This window comes from Chrysemys picta, chromosome 5, assembly GCF_011386835.1.
Source record: "Chrysemys picta bellii isolate R12L10 chromosome 5, ASM1138683v2, whole genome shotgun sequence".
Lineage (NCBI taxonomy): Eukaryota > Metazoa > Chordata > Testudines > Emydidae > Chrysemys > Chrysemys picta.
In genome coordinates, this window is record NC_088795.1 from 134911966 (window position 1) to 134925915 (window position 13950).

A 13950-nucleotide genomic window follows, 5' to 3' on the forward strand; every position below is an offset into this window, starting at 1 on the left:
TCGCTGAACATGTCATCCCAAGTCCTCGTCTTTCTCTTCCTTATCTGGCTCAGGCGTTCTGCAGGTGTGGAGGGGGGACCCCACAAGGCCACAATGGTGGCAGCTACAAATAAAACACAGACAGGTGCCATTGTCAGTATAGTCACAATGGAAAGCTAAAGTTAAGATCCACAAGTCCCCTTCTCTTGCTCCCCTAAAATTTTAAACAAGACTTGCTGATCGACACTTCTGCTTCAGAGCACTTGTGCATGGCACCTCTCACAGCACCAGCCATGTCACCATGTCATGGTACGGCCCACCGGGGCGAGGGAAAAAGGGAGGGAATTGCTCACGCTCATGAAACTATGAGTATAGGGCAATGGCATTGAATATTGGCAATGTTTCCCACAGGCGGTGGTGATTTTAGCTGATATCTCACCCCTGAGGATAACAAAGGCAGAGAGAGAACAGCTGCTGGTGGTGTCCTGAAACTGCCTTGGCCCGTATGCTGCTAACCCGTGTACTCAGGGCTGGCACTTCCACTAGGCGACCCTAGGCAGTCGCCTATGGCAGCAGGATGTGGGGGGAAGCATTTCGCCGCCCTCGGGGGAATTTCAGCGGCAATTCCTCTGGGTGGGAAGAAAACGCTGCCGAAAACCAGGGCCGCCCAGAGGGGTTTCTTCGGCTCCGGGTCTTCGGCGGGAATTTGGCGGCGGGTCCTTCACTCACTCCGGGACCTGCCGCCGAAGTGCCCAAAGACCTGGAGCGGAAGGACCCCCGTCACCGAGAACGCAGCTTCAGAGTAGGAGCTCTGCTGCCTAGGGCAGCAAAAACCCTGGCGCCGCTCCTGCGTGTACTGCAGATGTGCCTGCCAAAGTTATCACCAACTGGCATGGGAAAGTGTCCGTCTCAGAGGAAGAAATAAGCCTGCCCTCCCTAGAAACCTTCAGGAGAGGATTGCAGAGTTCTTCTCTGAACATTTCATTGAGATCTCTCAAGAAGATTCAAGAGACATCCATGTGAACATAAACAAACTGCTCTGCATGCCTCTCTCTCCCCCCCCCCCCTCTCCCCCAACTCTCCAGGGGAATGAAAAGCAGATAACAACTCTACCTCTCAGTGTTGTAATGCTACTTATTCTACCAGTAAATCAATGAAACATCCGTAGCTGTTAAGTTGGGGTCCAGCAGTACATCATTGTAATGGGAAATACCTTTACACACTTATCCAAGGTTCCTTCCCCTGCATCAGGCTGGCCCATGCTCAGCTACAGGGATTGACTGGACTGCAGTGGCGTCTCAAACAGGTCCTGGCTCGCGGCATAGCTGGCCCCCCTAGTTGCATGTCCTCCATTCTTCTCCTCCTCTCCTCGCTGTTCACACCAAGGGTCTGTGTCTTGGAGTCTGTGTCTCACACTCCTTGGGGGAACCCCAGTGGTCTGCAGGGTGGCGGTGGGGTCTCCACCAAATATGGCATGCAGCTTTTGCAAAAGCAGCAGTCTGCAGCCCAGCACTTTATTGACTGTGGGCCTCCCTGGCCTTCTGATATACCTGCCGCAGTTCCTTTGCTTTCACGTGGCAGATGGGGGTACCTGTCGTGTCCTTTTGCCTGCATCTCCCATGCAATCTGCTCATAGATATCTAAGTTTCTATGGTTGGTTCTTATTTGTGCCTGCACTGCCTCTTTTTCCCCACAGGTCCAGGAGATTTACTATCTCCCGTCAGCTCCATGATGGAGAGTGTCTGGAGAGTGTAGCATACATGGTCAGCTGAGTAGCTGCACACAGCACGGGAGGTCTCCCACGAGGATTCAAGAGACATCCCTGCATATAGAAACAAACTGCTCTGCACGTCCCTCTGCCCGCTCCTCCCTGCCTTACTCCCCAGGGGAATGAAAAGCAGATAACAACTCTAACTCTACCTCTTCTATGAGTAAATCAATAAAATGTCCATAGCTGTGAAGTTGGTCTACTCCCCAAGCTGGACAATCGGGAAAAGGCATTTCAAAAACTCACAGGGTTTTAAAGGGGCGGGGGTTTCTGGTCTCCGTGACCCTGGGCAGTGGAGTTCACACCTGTGACCTGAGCAGTCAGTGCTGGGCATTGTGAGACAGCTGCTGGAGGACTGTTAGGGTACGTCCAGACTACCCGCCATATCGGCGGGTAGCGATCGATTTATCGGGGATCGATATATCACATCTCGTTAAGACGCGATATATCGATCCCCGAACGCGCTCCCCGTCGACTCCGGAACTCCACTGGAGCGAGCGGCGGTAGCGGAGTCAATGGGGGAGCCGCAGCCGTCGATCCCGCGTCGTGTGGACCCCAGGTAAATCAATCTAAAATACGCAACTTCAGCTACGTGAATAGCATAGCTGAAGTCAAAGTATCTTAGGGCTTGTCTTCGCTACCCACCCAGATCGGCGGGTAGAAATGGATCTCTCGGGGATCAATTTATCGCGTCTCGTCGGGATGCAATAATCGATCCCCGAATCGATGTGCATACTCCACCAGCCCAGGTAGGAGTAAGCGCCATCAACGGGGGAGCCGTGGCGGTCGATTTGCCGCCGTCCTCACAGCGGGGAAGTCGAATCAGATACGTCGAATTCAGTTACGCTATTCCCGTAGCTGAATTTGCGTATCTGAAATCAATCCCTCCCTCCCCCCGTAGTGTAGATGTAGCCTCAGATCGATTCCCCCCCCCCCAATAATGTAGACCAGCCCTTAGGGTCAATATAGCTAATGCAGTGTCTACACTCGCACTGTGGTAACCTCAGTGCATTGACCATGGCTCCACACTGTTTGGCAAAGTGGTGTTGCTGTGTCGCTGTAAAGAGGCGCTTACATAGGTGGGAGACAAATGTAAGTGTCGACACGTGCGCAAGGTTGAAGCAAGATGGCTTATGTTGCCCTAACTTTGTAGTGTAGACCAAGCCTGAGATCTGTGTGGTTAATAGGATGTTCACAGAGGGCAGAGCCACCCACACTGATCCCCAGGCTGCCTCCACCCTCACCACAGTTGGCATCACCGTTGATACCTTTCAGGCAGATTCCACTGGGAAATCCTAGCCCCTAAAAGTGGAGTATGCTTAATGCAGGGGCTGTTCCTCGGGGCCAGCTCTCCGTGTCCCAGTCTGGGACTCCTAGAGGATCTGGGAGCCAGGGAGCAGGGATGCAGTGGAACTATTCCTCTCTCCCTTTGGGGCCATTCTTGCCACAGTTTGTCAGCTTCCAGCCTCATTAGAGAACAGCCCAGGGCCCTTAACATTTTACATTCTAGGCATTTTATCCACAATTCGAATCTGTGCCAGAGGTCAGCAGGGAGATGGAATGCATAACATTGCAAGAGCTTTCTCTTTATGCAGCTGTAGAACATAATGAGCAGCACATGTGGAGACCAAGCTCAGGAGGGAGAAGCAAGAAAAACAATAGGAAAGCCTTTCACAAAGATAAAGACCAACAATCACAATCTCAGACTTGAGCTCAAAGGAACAGAGTTCACCTTGACCCAGCTTCGGAAGGTTCTACCCCATCTTCAGTCCCTGAAACAGGAGCTGGCTCATAAGTCTGCTTCTCTGGCCTTGGAGAAGTGAACGAAAGGGAGAGACAAGACACTTTGAGCATTTACTATGGAAATCCCATACTGCAGTACTTACAGTCAGTACTCAGCTTTTGGTCCACTGCTTCCTACTGAGTAGAACTGGTCAGAAAACGTTTTGATTTTGTTTTGTTTTGTGGCTTTCAAGTTTCTGGCAAAAAAATCAAAATCCGAAAATCAAAATATTTTGATTCTGAAATGCCACTGCAGTGCCTTGTGGGAGCTGTAGTTCACGTGCCTCATGCTCCCATTCTCCTCTATAGGCAGGGCTCCTTGATAGGATTACATCTCCCATGATGCACCAGTCTCCCCTCTTGGTGAGGGGAGGTGATGAATCATTGCAGTCTCCTGGCTCCAGCGCATTATGACAGATGTGGTCTGGGCCTGCATCCTGTCACACAGCGAATGGGGCAGGGGGTACCTAAACTACAGCTCCCATGAAGCACCCCGGCAGCTCAGACAGACGCAGATTCATGTTGAACTGATCAAAATGTAATGTTTCAATTTTGTTCAAACAAACCAAAATATTTTGATCCGGGGTGACCCAAACAAAACCAAAACGTTTCTTTCCGATTCGCCCAACAAATTTTTTTGGCAAAATCAAAATTTTCCCACAGAAAATTTTGATTTTTGCAGAAACTGCATTTTCCAACAAAAAGGATTGACAGACAAATCCCAACCTGCCACGTCTTCTAAATGTCTGAGGGCACTCTCTTACATCCACCCACCCTCAGAGCTGAGCCACGCAAGCTAAAACTGTTGTCACGTATGATTTACGTTTCCAATGGGGACAGGAATCATGTTGTATAATCTATCCCCCTTACAAATGTTTAGTATGGCTCTTTAACATAGATCCTGCTCCTCCTACCCTTTACTCACCACAATAAACCTTACTCATGTAGGTAGGTATATTTAATCTTACCTCAGCACAGGGAATGGGACTAGATGATCTCTCAAGATCCCTTCCAGCCATCCATTAACTATTACTCTACATACTCCCATTGAAATCAATGCACACACATGCAAGGGCTTCCCTTGTGAGTAGATCAGGCCCATGGTTTGTAACCAAGTGTGAACGCAAATGGTGTTGCAGACCGTGCTTGGCTGCAACTGGATGTGAAAGTTGTTTTAGACACTGTTTCGAGCCCTGTCATTGGCAGGATTTTGCTCAAGGGAGACAAGCAAAGCAATTAATAGAAGCAGTTGCTGAGCTGAGGTCATTTGAGAACAATTTGAAGGAAAGCTGCACGACCTCTGACCCGTGCTACAGAAAAACCTAAAGGAAGTGACTCAAATGGAACAAGCAGATATGGGGAGCCAGGGAGAGCCACCAGGCAAGTGGCAGCAATTTAAGGCTGGTCACAGGCCTTTCCTTTGAAATATATAAACCTCTGCTCACTCTCCTTGAAAAATAATGTTAAGAGTTCATAGAGTCCATGCCACATTCAGATCTCCAGGCATGATTAGGGATCTTTCCTCTGCAAATTGGAAACACTGGAGTGTGTTGACATGCTTGCAATGATTTCTCTGCACTGTGTCCTCCAGCAAGGGGAAGTGATAGGGCAAAGGTTCCCTCTGGAGATATTTCATCTCAGGTATAGCGTCAAAGCTGGCCCCTAAAACGTAATCCTGATCTCATTCTGGAACCTGCATGTTCTTTGTCAGGCTGCCCAGAATGGGATCGTGAACAATAGAGAAGGCACAGCCTCCCTTCCCCGAGTCCACCTTTCCATAAACAGAATGAAATGCTGCATCTTCCCAGCACATGCTCTGCTTGGATCTAGCTAGGAGGGAGATGTATTTATTGCAGATGGTCTCACCTGGGGAAGTAGATGAAGCAGTACGGCGGAGGAGAGGGGCGAGTGCACCTCCACTTTTGCACACATTAGTTTGTGGTGCATTTTGCTTTCTGTTAACCTGGTGTATTTCAGGAACCGTTAACCACAAACACATGTGGAATTTCAAAATCCTCAGTGGGACGATGCTTGCCCACTGAGTCACCTCCTACAAACTGGAGTCGGACTCTTGTTCTTCATTAGTTAGGGCCAGCGTGAATCCGTTCTGTGTTTGGAAATAATAAAAATTGAATATCATGATTAGATGTCTGATAAAAAAAAAAACACAGAGGAATATTTTGGTTTATCTTAAAAGTCTTTTGAACCGTTCAATGGACAAGAAAGCTGCAACGGTGTTCACGTGCTCCTCACGCACATTGAGATTCAGAGACTTGAGACAGATTTGTCTATGCATGGGACCAGATATTCCAAATGTTACACCTGGTCTTGGATCTAAACAGACTTGTGTAGGCTACGTTTACACTACAAGCGAGGGGTGTGAGTCCCAGCTTGTGTACGTAGGATATGTCTACACTGCGATAAGACAACTCTGGGTCGGCTGACTTGGGCTCATGGCACTGGGGGCTATGGGGCTAAAAATATTCATGCTCAGGCTGAAGCCCAGGCTCTGAGACTCTCCCTCCTCACAGGGTCTCAGAGCCCAGACTCCAGCCCGAGCCCAAACATCTGCATTGCTATTTTATAGCCCCACGGCCCAAGCCAGCAGCAGCCATGCAGTGTAGACATGCCCATACTCACGCTAGCTTGATGAGAGCTAACATGCAGTGTAGCCATGGCAGCATGGGTAACGCAGCCTGGCTTACCAGGGCCCAGTACAAACCCGCCTGAACCCTGGGTATTTGGCTCAGCCGTGCCAGGTTTGTATCCACAGGGTTCAGGTGGATTTATCCTTGGCATGGCTAAGCCATGCTACTGAAACCCCTACAGTCATGGCTATACTATTTATACTCACGCTAGCTCTCATTAACATAGCATGTCTATGTGTGTGTGAGCTAGGAGCCACCCCTCCAGCTCATAGTTAGAGATGCCATACAGAATATACACTGCTGCAGATTTCAGCCATTGCTTGGAAGGGTTAAACATACAGGACCAGATTTTCATATCATCTGGGCCAGATTTTTCAGGAGATTTCAGCTCCCATTTGGGCACCAAAATCAGTGGCTAGATTTTCAAAAGGGCTCAGCTCCCTGGGTAGCGAGCTCTTTTGAAAAGACGGCCATGAATGTCATAGCGGGAACTGAGACATGCTGAGCCATTTTGAAAAATATGGTCACTTACTGAGGTGTGTAAATGGGAGCAGAGCTCTTTTGAAAATTTTACCCCAATGGAGGGTGTTAACACTTGGAAATATGACTCTGAACTTTGAAAATCTAGTCCATAATGTAGAAAAACAGAATATATACAGTGTCACCGTGCCTTTGTGGGTCATGACTGAGAATACCAAATTCAGGACAAACTGCTGAGAAATAGGGCAGATACACCCCAAAACTGGTGGTTATTCTCCCTTAAGGTATACCAAACCAACAACAAAAGTAAACTTCTGTTTCACCACACTGGCGAACAAGAAGTCAGAAAAGCAGTGTCCTTAGGCATTCCAGTCCTTGTATCACCACCAAAAACACTGGATTTAAAAATGAGTGGTTCTTTAAAACCAGTCTCATCAAACAAAAGGTTCTTCAGATCCCAAAGGACCAGCCACACACCCAGGTCAATATACAACTCAGATCTTACCCAAAAATCAGGCTGTTGCCAATCCTTTAGTATCTAAAATCTAAGGCTAGGTCTACACTACCCGCCTGAATCGGCGGGTAGAAATCGACCTCTCGGGTCTCGATTTATCGCGTCCCATCGGGACGCGACAATCGATCCCCGAATCGACGCTCTTACTCCACCAGCGGAGGTGGGAGTAAGCGCCGTCGACAGAAAGCCGCAGAAGTCGATTTTGCCGCCGTCCTCACAGCGGGGTAAGTCGGCTGCGATACGTCGAATTCAGCTACGCTATTCACGTAGCTGAATTTGCGTATCTTAAATCGACTCCCCCCTGTAGTGTAGATGTACCCTACAGGTTTATTTATAGAAAGAAAGAAAGGTGAGAGTTAAAACTGATTAAAGGAATCATCTACATACAGTAATATGGAGGATAGCTCAGTGGTTTGAGCATTGGCCTGATAAACCCAGGGTTGTGTGTTCAATCCTTGAGGGAGCCATTTGGGGATTTAGTTGGGGATTAGTCCTGCTTTAGGCAGGGGGTTGGACTAGATGACCTCCTGAGGTCCCTTCCAACCATATATTCTATGATTGCAAAGTTCTTGGTTCAGGCTTGTAGCAGTGATGGAATAAACTGCTGGCTTAAGTCAAGTCTCTGGTTGCTTCCAAATCATTGGAAGGTCCTCAATTACTTGGTTAGAATGCTCCCATTAGTATAAGTCCATAGTTCAGAAATTTGAGCAGGAAAGAGGCAAAATGGAGGTGTTTCCAGGGCCTTTTATAGCTTCTGCCATGTGGAGGGAAACCCACTGTTTCAAGCAAAGCCCTCAAGACAGCTAGTGTAAAATCACAGGTGACAAGATAGTGTTTGGAACCACATGGGCAAGTCACATGTCCATGCGTGATTCCGCTTAGACACAGTAGAAGCCGTTACCTATACCTCAAACAACAGGTTCACAGGAAAGTCCATTCAGGGTAGATGGGCGTCTTCCATTGTGAGTTAAATGCTCCTTGATGAGCCACTTAATTTGAATAGTCCCTTCAAGATGTGCAGGCTAACTACCATGTGGGCATTACCCCAGGAGCAAACATTTGAAATCCAGGTATAGAGCCAATACTCATAGCTTCAAATACAAAAATGATACATGCATACAGATAGTATAATCATAACCAGCAAATCATACCCTTTCCACAGACACCTTACCTGACAACCTTTGTACAAGATTTGTTGCAAATATATAACAATGGACATATTGATTGTGTCAACACTTGGAAAGATGACTCTGAACTTTGAAAATCTAGTCAATAATGTAGAAAAACAGAATATACAGATTGAAAAGAGCTACCATATTAACTTCTTTAGTCCATCCCCCTGCTGCTGCAAAATTGCTCCCTGTAGTCCATTTTCCAGGATCCGTTCCTGTGTCAGCAGAAGAAAACCGCATCCATTTATCCCTCCCAGTGAGGGAGAGAGACACTGAGAGAAGAAATTGCATCCTACTTCACAGGCAAAAAGGCTTACTGATGAACACAACCTGAAATATCATTACAAGGACAGCCAGTCCCTGAAATTGCCTTCTTTTGAACATGCAACTGCAATGAGATACGTATGAAATTCATAACATTTTAGACTGTTTGCATCCATTGCCTCTATTTAGGATTTAGATAGTGCCAGAGGTGTGCACAGCACTTAACAAACACGTATGGTCCTTGCCCTTATTGGAAGTTTACAGTCTGAGACCCCATCCTATACTAAGATCCCCTGGCACAAACCTCCATTAGTGGATCCCAATGCAGTATATGGGGCAAGGGAACCCATCTTGCAGTGCTTACTCACATGAGTAATCTTTATCCACAGGTGTAGTCCTGTTGCTTTCAGCCCATGCAGTGGTCTACCAGAGGCTGACCCTGATGAATATTCAGGAATTACAGCTTCAAACATCCTTTGATAACAATGAAAATGCCTTTCACGTGAAGTGAACCAACACGCACACATTACGCTACTGTTCTGTGCCCTGCCTGCGCTGCAGTTTGCTGCTGAGTGCCGCACGCGGTGCTAACTGCACTCTGTGAAGTCCGAGTTTCTAGGAGCCAGACTTGGGAGGGCTGATTCTCCACCACCTTGAGCTGTCATCTATACCCGTGCAAAGCGAGTGAACGTGAAATGCTATTAAATCACCCTGGGCCAGGTTCCGATCTCAGTTACTCTGCTGCAAGTCTAATGTAATGCCATCAAAATCACTGGCATTCCCCTGGCTTTGCACCATTGTAAATGAGATCAGAATCTGGCCCACTTTGCCCACGTGCAGGTGACGACACAAGGTGCCAGGCCATGAAGCATCAGCCCCACAGGAAGCAGGATCGGGCACTTACATGGACATCTATCCTCTTTCCCCCATCCATGTCACCTATTAGTTTGGACCACTGCATCCAAGGAAGTCTAAATTAGTGTAACTCTGAAGAGAGGAGCGTAGCAGAGAAAGCAGCTAGCAGATGGTTCTGAGGAGATATAAGATATAAACGACCATATAAGGTGCAGGGCAATAAAGAATTCAGCCCCATAAATCTAAGGGAATCTGTCAATCAGTCTTACCAATCAAAAAGAAGATCAAGAAGTGACTTTATCATGGTGTATAAATACCTTAATGGGGAGTAGATGCCAGGAATAAAGAGGCTCTTGAGCCAAGCAGAGAAAGGGATAACCAATGGCTGGATATTAAAGCCAGCAAATTCAAATTAGAAATAAGGCACAATTTTTAACAGTAAGAGTGATTAATCATTGCCCGGGCTACCAAGAAGTGCTGGATACTCCATCTTGTGAAGTCTTGAAATCAAGATTGGTTCCTTTCTGGAATATGTGTGTTAAGAACATAGGAGTAGTCCCTGGGTCAGACCAAAGGTCCATCTAGCCCAGTATCCTGTCTTCCGACAGTGGCCAATGCCAGGTGCCCCAGAGGGAATGAACAGAGCAGGCAAAGTGGGCCACCTCCTGTCCTCCAGTCCCAGCTTCTGGCAGTCAGAGGTTTAGGGACAGCCAGAGCATGGGGTTGCCTCCCTGACCATCTTAAGTCAGGGACACCATCCCATGCTCTGAACGTCAAACACAGGTCATTGGGCTTGATGCAGGAGTAACTGGATGGACATCTCTGACCTGTGCTCTATGGGAGATCAGGCTAGATGATCTAATGGCCCCTTCTGGCATTAAAAAAAAAAATCGATGACTCTATGTAACTTATGCCCATGCCCCCTAGCAGATGTGCTCTGAATTTTACCTGCCATGTCTTTCTATGGAAGTCATTGAGAGACATTGAGTACAAGGGAGATTCTTTTTTAACTCTTGTTTATGACCCTTTGTCCTTCACTTGCTTTCATGGGTTCTGAGCCTGTCGGCAGGGTCTATTTTCATCAGCAACGGGCTCTTCTTGCTTTTGTTTTTTAACTGGTTGCCGGAGCGGTCTTTGTTTTGCCAAAGCATTTTCTTTCTCTTTTCATTCCTGGAGGTTTTGCTGCTGAGACCATGCAGTTTCAACCCTAGAGCCAAGCCCCACGGCTTCCCCCCAAACTGTGTATGACGTGATGCTTGCTGCGGGATGTGACAGACGAGGAGGACCAGCACTGTGGGGAAACAAGGTGTTATCAAGGTGCAGCAGAACCTCCCTTGTTTACACTGCTGTCTGGAAGAACCACGGCAAACCACTGAATTAGGGAATAACCCATGAGAAAAACAAAAGGAAAAAAGCAAGGAAATTGCATCCAGGTCATATAGCGTGTCAATTCTAGTTCTGTTGTATTTACTTGTGATGCTTCATAATACACTGTACAAGTAAATGTGCTTATAAATAGCAATATGTATGACAGTAGCAACTAGTGGTCCCAGCTATAATGAGGCCTCAACTGGATTGGCGCCCGACTGGGATAGGGTGGATGGTCTAGTGGACAGGACAGTGGCCGAGGACCCAAGGGACTTAGGGTTAGTTCTCCTTTCAGCCACAGGTTCTCTGAGCAAGCTTGAACAAGTTAGGCCTGGTCTATGCGAGAAAATTAGGTTGGTTTAACTACACAGGTCAGGGGTGTAACAAATTAAAAAAAGAACTAGATAAGAGGAGAGGTCCATCAATGGCTATTAGCCAGGGTGGACAGGGATGGTGTCCCTAGCCTCTGTTTGCCAGAAGCTGGGAATGGGCTCCAAGGGATGGATCACTTGATGATTGCCTGTTGTGTTCATTCCCTCTGGGACACCTGGCATTGGCCACTGTCGGAAGACAGGATACTGGAATAGATGGACCTTTATTCTGAACTAGTATGGCCATTCAGAGAAGGGCAACTAAAATGATGAGGGGTTTGGAACGGGTCTCATATGAGGAGAGATTAAAGAGGCTAAGACTTTTCAGCTTGGAAAAGAGGAGACTAAGGGGGGATATGATAGAGATATATAAACTCATGAGTGGTGTGGAGAAAGTGAATAAGGAAAAGTTATTTACATATTCCCATAGTATAAGAACTAGGGGCCACCAAATGAAATGAATGGGCAGCAGGTTTAAAACAAATAAAAGGAAGTTCTTCTTCACACAGCGCACAGTCAACCTGTGGAACTCCTTGCCTGAGGAGGTTGTGAAGGCTAGGACTATAACAGGGTTTAAAAGAGAACTAGATAAATTCATGGAGGTTAAGTCCATTAATGGCTATTAGCCAGGACTGGTAAGGAATGGTGTCCCTAGGCTCTGTTTGTCAGAGGGTGGAGATGGATGGCAGGAGAGAGATCACTTGATCATTATCTGTTAGGTTCACTCTCTTTGGGGCACCTGGCATTGGTCACTGTCAGCAGACAGGATACTGGGCTGGATGGACCTTTGGTCTGACCCAGTATGGCCGTTCTTATGAGCAGCCTTATTAAGCCAACCTAACTCCCCTTATAGACAGTGCCAGGTTGACAGATGAATTCTTCTGCCAATTTAGCTATTGCCTCTTGGGGAGGTGGATTACCTACTCTGAGAGGAGAACCCCTCCCGTTGGTGTAGGTAGTGTCTACACTCAAGTGCTACAGCAGAGCCACTGTAGAGTTGTATGTGTAGACAAGCTCCTATTTCATCCTCCCTGTGCTCCACGCCCCATCTGTAAAATGGGATCATATTTCCTTAGCTCTCAGGGGTATCACATGGAGAAAATTTGTTAATGATTGTGAGGTGCTGAAGTACAACAGTGAGGAGGGCCATATAAGTACAGGTGGTGCTCGAGTGCTGTACAAACACCTAATAAGAGATGGTCCCTGCTTTGAAGTGCTACCAACCTACATAAACTAGTTTGATGAAAGGTGGGAGAAAGGCCTATGCCTGCTTTCTGAGATACAGATGCAGGGACACATCCACCCCCTGGGTGTCAAGAGAGGGTAAAAGCAAGACGTTTGCTCAGAGCCATGTGAATTTAGTAGAGAGGAGAATCTGGCCAGTTATGTTTTCACAGGCCCAGTCTTGGTAGTCAGCCAAGGAAGGGACAGAGTGCATCTACTGTGTGAAAGGGCATTGTAAACATCCACTAACTATTTAAAGGGGTTGTTTAGTCAGGTGGCTGGGCTTTCACTTTCCTGTCTTCCTTCCTCAGGCACTATACAGCCCGTATTTTAGGGAAAAGATTTGTTCTTTGCACAGCACCTCGTGCTCCCTTGGCACCTGCTGACAACACAAACTGAAATGCAGCATAATCAAACCCTCCTGCTGGGAGACACTGCTAAGGGAAATGAAAGGATAATAAGTTATCACCACCAAATAATGCGAAGCAGCCGGTTCACTGATGGAGCAATGGCTGGTTTTTGGGAGGCGTGGTTCTGATTTTTCTAGCTACGCTCAGAAGGACAAACTCCCCACACCAAATACATCCTAAAAGATAGCTATCCATAAAGAGTAACACACATAGTATCTACCAGAGGTCACCAAATGAAATTAATAGGTAGCAGATTTAAAACAAACAAAAGGAAGTATTTCTTCACACAATGCACAGTCAACCTATGGAACTCCTTGCCAGAGGATGTTGTGAAGGCCAAGACTATAACAGGGTTCAAAAAAGAACTAGATAAGTTCCTGGAGGATAGGTCTATCAATGGCTATTAGCCAGGATGGGCGGCCAGGATGGGCTGGGATGCAAAACCATGCTCTGAAGTGTCCCTATCCTCTGTTTGCCAGAAGCTGGGAATGGGCAACAGTGGATGGATCACTTGATGATTACCCATTCTGTTCATTCCTTCTGAAGCACCTGGCATTGGCCACTATCGGAAGGCAGAATACTGGGCTGGATGGGCCATTGGTCTGACCTGGTATGGCTGTTCTTATGTACCAAAAGTTCATAATTTTTCAAGATTCTCAATCATTTCAAGATGTATGTAAGGGTAATATTTCAAAATAATATATTGATGTTGAAAGTATGCTTTGTAGACTTGGAATAAAAATTAGTCAGTGGGGTAATGTGTCTTGGTGATGGCCATTCAGGCAGGACAGAGTTGTATCCTGTCCTGTTTAGCCAGGGATGCAATGCCAGGCTCAGTTGTTTAGCCTTGTTCAATACCAAAACTTTCAATGGAAACCCATCAAAGGCAACTGCAAACAACCTAAACCATTGAAAGGTAAAACAGGAATATTCCACCAGACAGGGGATCACCTTGTCTACAAATAGAGAGAACAGATTGTTTCAGTGTAACTCAGAGGAGGGAGAAGTACTCTGAATCCTTTCACTGAGAAGACTTTTTGAGGGGAGAGGTGTTCTCATGAAAAAGGGGATCCTGCTTCTTGTGACTCCAAGCAGCTCTGCAACAGACCGGACTT